The 8,222-nt window shown below is 47.7% G+C and overlaps 1 long non-coding RNA gene across 3 annotated transcripts; it reads left to right on the top strand.

The window, feature by feature from the left end:
* The first annotated feature begins 3,168 nt into the window (after nucleotides 1-3,168).
* On the top strand, nucleotides 3,169-6,075 carry LOC125109112 (uncharacterized). Of its 3 annotated transcripts, none has more exons than XR_007130123.1 (4): nucleotides 3,172-3,420; nucleotides 3,925-4,269; nucleotides 4,892-4,978; nucleotides 5,583-6,075. It is a non-coding gene; the product is annotated as an uncharacterized LOC125109112 (long non-coding RNA). The 3 variants fall into 3 exon arrangements; XR_007130122.1 differs by having other exon boundaries at nucleotides 3,181-3,420; nucleotides 3,925-4,107; XR_007130121.1 differs by having other exon boundaries at nucleotides 3,169-3,420; nucleotides 3,925-4,978.
* Nucleotides 6,076-8,222: the final 2,147 nt, after the last annotated feature.

The raw sequence follows: 8,222 nt of genomic DNA, 5'->3' as shown, positions 1-8,222 counted from the left end.
ATTAACTATCTGGAGTCAGGAAGCCATGGAGGACATTATTCCAGAACCTTCCACCGACTGGCTGTGTGATATCAAGAAAGGGCTTTTATCTGTGTGTAGTTTCTTTATCTATCATCAGAGGTGTTTGGGCTAATGTCATCTTAGGAACTTTTAGGCTCTACAGTAACCAAGAAGACACAAAAGCAGGAATAGTTACTGCTATTTTTTTTTTTAAGATTTGATTTTATTTATTTGACAGACAGAGATCACAAGTAGGCAGAAAGGCAGGCAGAGAGAGAGGAGGAAGCAGGCTCCCCTCTGAGCAGAGAACCTGATGTGGGGCTTGATCCCAGGACCCCAGGATCATGACCTGAGCCGAAGGCAGAGGTTTTAACCCACTGAGTCACACACCCACACCCACACACACACACACCCACACCCACATGTGTTGGGTGTGTTGGGTGAGGATGGCTGTGGGAGAAAGACAAATCTGAATTTCCCTCTTGGTCTTGTCATTCAATGCTGTGGGAGCTTCACTTTGTTGTTCTGGATCATCTGTACAATGGGGGGTGGGGGTTCCTCAGGAGACGCTGGACTTTTAAAAGAGATTGTCTATATTACACATTTAAAGTAGTTTCAGGAACAGATTGGATGCTTCCTCAATGTTGTTCCTTACATTCCTGTTCTTTCTGTCCCCCTTTACCAAGTTCAGGGTCTGTCTGGAGATGACCAGGCCTAGGCAGCAGAGACTATGGCAGTTGTACAATTACGGGGTTAATTATATGCAATTACAGGTGAGCGCAGTCAACTGAGGACGTGTGAGTTACAAGGTGACCCAGCTCTGCCAAGTGACTGCGAATTCAACCCTCTAGGTAGTGACCCTGAGCGAGACTCCCCTGGACTGCCACTTCACCCCATCTTTACTTCTCTCTTTGACTTTAAACTTCCCAAATTGCAGTTACAAGTTTTTGGTAAGATTTTTTTTTTTTTCTAGATAGTTACTATTCCTTTGCATCGAGGCCACACCAAAACCACAGATGAGAGCTGCTTCTAAGGCAAACAAGTCTAGTTGCCCACCCAAACCTTCTACTTCACATTTGGCCAAAGCACCCAAGTTCCTCTTTCTGCTGGGGGACAAACCAGTGCCTATGTTTTCTACCCACGTGTCCTTTTCAGAGAAAAGCCAGAAAACCCTAAGAGGCTGGGTGCTGTCGGATTTTGCAGGGCTGTACACACTGAGGGGCAAACTGATGGGAGTAGGACCACTTTGCCCATCTTTGCACATCTCATTCCAGGGACAGAGACACAGAGATGTGCTAGATATGTTTCAGGGACCAGAGAGGGAAGGGGATGAACAGGGACAGGGCTTCATGTCTTCACAGTCTTTGAGATGTTTGTTTATTCTTCTTTTCACTTATTTAAGCTGTAAGGATAATTTTGATTGATTTTTATTCGACAAAAGTGTCTCAGACTCTTTGTCAAAACAAATTGAGCGAGATCAAGACCACAGGGGGTAAAAAGTGCAAATATCCCCACCCACTGCCACTCCATCTCTGTTCTCCCCTCACCCTTCCTTGTTGAGGTCCTAATCTCAAGTGGAAGGAATCATTCTTGGTAGACCAGGATGGATTCATCTCTTGACCTTTCTTTTTTTCTAAGCATCTTACCATACATGTAAATTGTCCTGCAACCCCCTTACCCTGTTTATACACACGGTTTACCTGTTACAGCTGTTACACGTACAGCTGTCTCACTTTTTTTAGTGACTCCCTAGCATTCTAGTCCATGCAAGGACTTCCGCTGGGTTGGCCACACTCCACCCATGGCCATAGGCATGGCTTCAGTGGCTTTCACATCTAACCTTCTACATGTGTATCTGCGCACACTTGTAAATAATTTTGTAAAGTAGTAGATTCTTCGACAGAAATTGCTCGGTCAGAGTACCTGTCAGGTGGAGGACTAGATGCTAGGAATACAGCAGGGACAAGATCTGCTTGCCACCTGCCTTCGCAGAGGTTGTCTCCCGGCTCAGTGTTGCGTTTCGGAGGTACACGCCATCTTGTCCCTCTCCCTGCTCTGCCCACTCATGTAATCATGATTAGTCCTGGTTTATAGATCAGCAGCCTCTGGCTGGAGACACTCTAGGAAGAGTCCAAGGCCACCCAGACCATTTGTTGCATGGCTGGGAAACATTTCTGATTCTAGAACTCCCACAGGATCCATCATCTTGCTGACGACCAGCATTTCCTTCCTTCCACCCAAGGGAGATGTGCCCGAGTGACATGTTCAGCACTGGATCTAAAACTTTAGTGATCCACGTGAAATGAACAGAAGCAAAGAGGCTAATTCTCGTTTGTCGAACCGTGAACCACAGCCCGCAAGGAGGAGCAGGGGGAGACCCCTGGCCTCCAGTCTTCATCTGAGCGTCTGCCCTGGAGTCAGGGATATCAGATTTGAATGAGGTCTGCCACTTTGCCTCTGAATGGCCTTGGGGAAGTCACTTCTCTCTCAGACTCAGACTTCCGTATCTGGGGAGCAGAAAGTATCAATTATCAAGTTTTCTGAGTCTCCGTGAGGTTTCAGGGAGCTCATGAGTATAAAATGTTGAGCATACTTCCTAAGATAGAAGGGAAGCTTCGTAAACATCACCTACTGCGATCGCTCTTAGTTTCATTTTTTTCTTTTTTCTCCCTCATGCTCAATCTGATTGCCTTCCGGAGTCCTGGCTTATTTTGCCAATTCTAGGCCAAGTACCTGCTTTCTCCCCACCTTCGCTATCCTCAGGAGCCCTCGGGCAATTCTCGGGATGGCCTTGGCTTCCATCTTAGGAGAACATGAACATGATCTGTCCTGGACATAGTCCAGGAGGCTGCTCACCAGAAATGGAAGGGCAGGCGCAGGTAATGGTTTTCGGAGTAGCCGTTTACACTCGCAGCTTGGGAACTGGGTGTGATTTCTTCTTAGAATAACTCCTTACAGATCTGTGGCCTGTTCTGATGTTGCCATCTCATTTCCAGAGTCTCTTCTGTCCTTTGAAGCCCCAGCTTTAGAACCTGGCTCTTTGGCTCGGCTCTCACTGCCGGGACAGACAGGGGTGGATGCCACTTGTCATGCTTAGGCCAGCCTGCTTGGCCGGGGAGACTCGCCACTGGGCCGGGCCATGCCTTCCCCAAGCTGGGCTCTCTGCCACTGCTGGAGCGATGCCAGCAGGGAGGAGGGAGGGCCTGGGCAGAGCAGGGGTGGGAGCCCGAGGTGGCCTGCAGCTACACGGCGGGATTAGTGACACCGGCCCCTCCCAGGGAGCGGGTTCAGACAGGATGAGAGGGAGGCCGCCCGCGCCCAGGTCACAGGGGCCACTGGCAGGCCCGGAGAGGGAGCCCCCCCAGCCTGGGCTCCCTGGGGCCTGCCCGCTCTGGCGTGGTTGTTGGGAAAACCTGTTGGGTAAGCTCCCATGTGTTTCCCCGTAAGACTGGGCCCTGCAGCCCAGGCTGCAAAGTGGGGTGAGGGGCAGGAGCTCTTTATTGGCTCTGACATTTGCTTGAGAAGTTGCCAGAGGGCGGTTTGTTTCTTAAACAGGGATGTGTTACAAGAGCAGGGCTGCGTCTGTGGAGGTGATAGCAAGCCCTGGCCAAGGCCGGGACTCCCTGACCCTCCCCTTTGCTAAGTACAGCATGGCCAGATTTGGGGGCAGGGGGGACAGGTGTAGCTGCACCTCCCCCGCCACTGACATAGTGCGTGACCTTGGGGGTAGTCGGGTCATCTCCCTGAGCTCCATTCTCCTCACTGGTTGGATGGGAAGAAGGGGCTGCCTCTCTGGGGCACCTTAGAGAATGTTCCTTAGCTACGTACTTGCCCTGTGTCATTCTGGGTATTTCGAAAATATGATCTCACTTAATCCTATAATGTTTGCATGATGTAGGTGCTATTAGTATCCTTGCTTTACAGATGATGCCCCGAAAGACTAGATGATTTGGCCAAGAAAAAGGACACAGCAGAACTGGCAGAGCTGGGATGTGACCCCGAGCTGACTGGCCCCAGCTCCTCTTGACTGCGATGCAAACTTCCTGGAGCCTGCCCTCAGAGCACTTAGGTCATCTTGGAATAGCACTTGTGTCGATGGGATTGCCTGTGAGTGCCCACTCCAGGGTCGGATTCTGAGCTAGCTGCCTTGGTGTTTGCTCACCACCACGTACCCAGCACCTAGCTCTGCCCTGACCAGAAACTTCGGGACAGCACCCGTGTGAGAGGTTTCCAGGAGGCTCAGATGAGATAAAGAACTTGAAGTAACAGGTGGTTCCCTGTGAAATCACCCGCCCTGCTCTGAGCTCACCACAGGCACTTGGGAAATGTTTATGCCTGGGCCAGACTCACTGGGAACACTTGAATGTGAAGCTCCCCAAAGAACCTACTATTTATTTATTTGAGAGAGAGAGAGAGAGAGAGAGAGAGCGCAACCATGGGGGAAGGGCAGAGGGAAAGAAGCAGACTCCCCGCTGAGCAGGGAGCCCAAAATGGGGCTCAGTCCCAGGACCCTGGGATTACGACCTGAGCCAAAAGTTAGATGCTTAACTGAGTTAAGTTAGACTGAGCCACCCAGGTGCCCCAAAGTACCTACTTTTGAACCTTGGATGCTGACTCAGACCATCTTCCTGTTTTAGGGAGGAGCATTTCCATCCCTCTGTTCAGCAACCAAAATCCTGTTTTCAGCTTCAGCTTCAGGCTTGACAAAGAACATCCCTGAAATGCCCCCAAGAAGGGGGAAGAAAAAGGCTGGGGGATGGGGGAAGAAAAGACCTGGCTTCCAGGCCACATGTTCTCCCCTCTCTTCTCTGGGTTTGTGGAGCCTGAAGGGGTGAGAGGAATCTGGGGTCCTCAGAATGACACTCTCCCCAACCTTCCTTCGTTCGTTTAGCCAGCTGCAGAAGAATGATGCATGTGTGCCTCTGTTCAAGGAGATGCTGAACAATCCATTTCTAACTGATGAATCAATCCCATGCTGGTGAGAAATCGAATATCTTTTCAAGAAGTTTGCTAAATTTGGACGTACTATTTTACTCTCTTCCATCATGCTCTCCCTGAGCCCTCTGGCTCATGTCCCTGAGCCCAGGGGACCCTATCTGTGGGCACGGCAGGGTTCACAAAGGATTTGGCTGGTGTGATAGGAAAGTGATCCCAGTCTATCAGACAGACAGGCTGTAATAACGCGTGGGTCTCATCGATCTTTCCGTTGGGATGGATAATTTGGGTAACAGGAAAAGAAACATCTGCCTGAATATCATATTTATGTACTTAAATCCTGTTAGCAAAGAAAATACTGCAGGAATAGCTTTGAAACAACACTCCCTAGGAGGAGCATCAGGTATTGTGTAAATAAATGACTGGTTTCTTTGCCCAAAGTGGAATCTGGTCAATCAGAGAGTTCAACACAAACTTATTGAGAACCTACACTATGCCAGGTCCTATAGCTGGCCTTGGGAGGTCTTTCACTGGGATTCAGTTGTCTCACCCTAAATACTATATCTGTAGAGGTAATAAGCAAATAATAATAAATCCTGACAAAGAATGTGTCAAAAGAAGGAACAGATTTTTCTTTTTTTCCTTAGTGGTATCTTCATTACCTGTTTGTAAAGTTCTCCAGGACCAGGCTGGCTATCTAAGAGAGAAAGTTATCCTACTTCGGGGCAAGAGACTTCTTGGCGTTTGTGGCTGAGGTCTTTATTTTTCAAGGAGGTGTCCTCATTTGCTGAAGACAATTTCTTGGCTCAAATGAACCAGCTCAACAGTCACCTGCGTTCGCTGACAGACTGTTGCTTCCTAATATTGCCACACCTGGGGTGTGTGTGGGGGCCCTTGGTGGGTGACGTGAATATCTATATCCATTTAGGGCCAGGTGGTGACAGCTTCAGCTGTAGTCCCCACAGGTGGCTTGGCTCTTAATCAAACTCCTTTTGATTTACATGAGAAGTCTTCTTCAGGAATTTCTTCTGCTGCTCAAAATTGTGCGTCCCATTGTCATGGACAGCGTGAGTTTCAGAAAATCTGGGGCTCAAATGAGAAAGGGAGGTTGTGACCCTGTCAATAAAATTGGTATGCAAATCTGTGTGATCAAATTTATAACTTAGCAAGATTTGTTATACAGATGTTATTTCAAAATAGAAAAAATAATATTTTGTTAGATTCTATGGCTTGCGGAATATTATCATTAATCTTATAAGGGGGGAGAATTGGAACCCATCATTTTAGAAGTATTAAGAAGTCTGGAATTATGGATAAAACAGACGTCCCCATGCTCTCTTGCACTGTCTTATCCTTGAATGGCTATAGAGTATGGATGTTCATGCATTAATGTGCAAACACACCCACACACTCACACACACAAACACAATCACATGCACACATTTCCTCATCATCTCAGTCTCTTTGGCAGCCCTCTCTGTTCCCTTGGAAAGTAGCTCTGGGTCTGTAACCAGCAGTCTGGCTCTTGATCCTTTCAGAGCTATCAGTACTCATCTGCCTGGCCCTATTTCTTTCACAGGAGCCTTTGTGTCCCTGACACCAGTTTCCAGAAGGTGGTCTCACCCCGGTCAGTAGGCACCTGTTCCAGTCCCCACCTGAGCTGTCACTTTAGTCCTTGACCTTGAGTTGTAAATTCTGCCCAACAAACCTTCAATTATACATGGGGGCCACTAGGAGATGCTTCTCCACCTCTGGTGTGTTACCTCCAAAGCCAAATGGATGTGCAGGACAGACCAATGATCACCCAGGGACTCTTACCAAGCCAGACCAAAGGGAAGTGCATCATCACCAGCAAAAGTCCCTGGGCTTAGTGGGTAACTCATGCCCACACCTGCCGAGGGCATGGTAAGGAAAGCCTCATCTGGAGGACTGTATCTCCAGGTCTGATTACCAACTGGCTTGTCTGGATGAGCAGAAAGCAGCCATGGGGAGACATAGATAGAGTGGGGCCAGATCCTGGAGCCCTGGGCCATTCATAAGCCACCTTGAGGGATGCTTATATGCCAAATACCATTTTAGATAGGATGCTCAGGCTGCAGGTTGATCTGAAAACTATCCCCACTCCCAGTTTGATGGAGAAACTCTGTGAATAGCAGAGGTAATAATATCATATGACATTCACAGCAACAAGCATCATGTTGATCAACACTAATCATTTGCTGGCAGTGTGCTGCATACTTTACCAGGTGGTTCATTTAATCCTTTCATCAACCCAATATGATAAACTAGTATTCCCATTTTTCAGATGTGGAAACTAGTTACAGATAAGTTAAAGAACTTGCTCAGAGTTCCAAAGCTAGTTAAGTGATCAAACCAGCATTTAAATCCAGGCAGCCTGACTCGAGAGCCAGTGTCTTGTGCTAATACAGACCAGGGGCTTACATAGTCATTGTATTAAAGACCAGATATTTTAGTCTTTGTGGACCATGTGGTCTTCATGGCAACTACCACTCTGCTCCTGTAGCACAACAGGATTTATAGACAATATGTAAAGCAATGGTGTGGCTATATTCCAATAAAGCTTTATTTATAAAAACAAGCCATGGGCCTGGATTTGCCCCATAGACTGTACATTGCTGACCCCTGGCATAAACCAAAGAGGGGATTGAAGTTTCATATTCAGCAAACATTCATTGGAACCCTTCTTACGTGTCAGGTACTTCAATTACTTTATTATATTGAATCATTCAAAAGCTGTGAAGTAGGCAAGGAATTCCCAGTTTACAAATGAGAAAACTGAGGCTCAATGAAGTCAACTTTCCTAGAGACATACAGCTAGTAAATGGCAAAAGAGAACTGACCGTAACTTGTCATAACTCATGTTCCTTTGTCATTTTTCTCTGTAGGCTTTCCAAGTAGACTGAAGCCCCATAAATAATCAAGTCTCCAGAAGCTACATTGCAGCCTTTTGCTTTTTCAGGGAATTGTGAATGTGTCATAACTTGGCCAGGACTGGCTGCAAGGCATGCTGGGACATCAGAAGCATGAGGTGTCTGGAAGAGGACGAGCTGCTGGGGCTCAACTGAAGGGAACTTGTCCAGCTGGAAAGCTGTCCATTGGTGGAGAGAGGGGTCTCAGTTGTCCAAACAGATATGAGAAACTCTAACAGGTTCCAGGCTAATCTCATCTCCACAGTGGGATCTGCAGTGTGAGGGCGTGGGCAGAGGGATTAGAGCTCTCTACTGAGGCCGTGATGATATGGTATGACATCCTGGTTTAGAGAAGAA

The sequence above is a fragment of the Lutra lutra genome, chromosome 9 (genome assembly GCF_902655055.1).
Source record: "Lutra lutra chromosome 9, mLutLut1.2, whole genome shotgun sequence".
In the NCBI taxonomy this organism is placed as follows: Eukaryota; Metazoa; Chordata; class Mammalia; order Carnivora; family Mustelidae; genus Lutra; species Lutra lutra.
The sequence above is the reverse complement of the archived record's forward strand: the minus strand, read 5'-3'. Positions and strand labels throughout refer to the sequence as shown.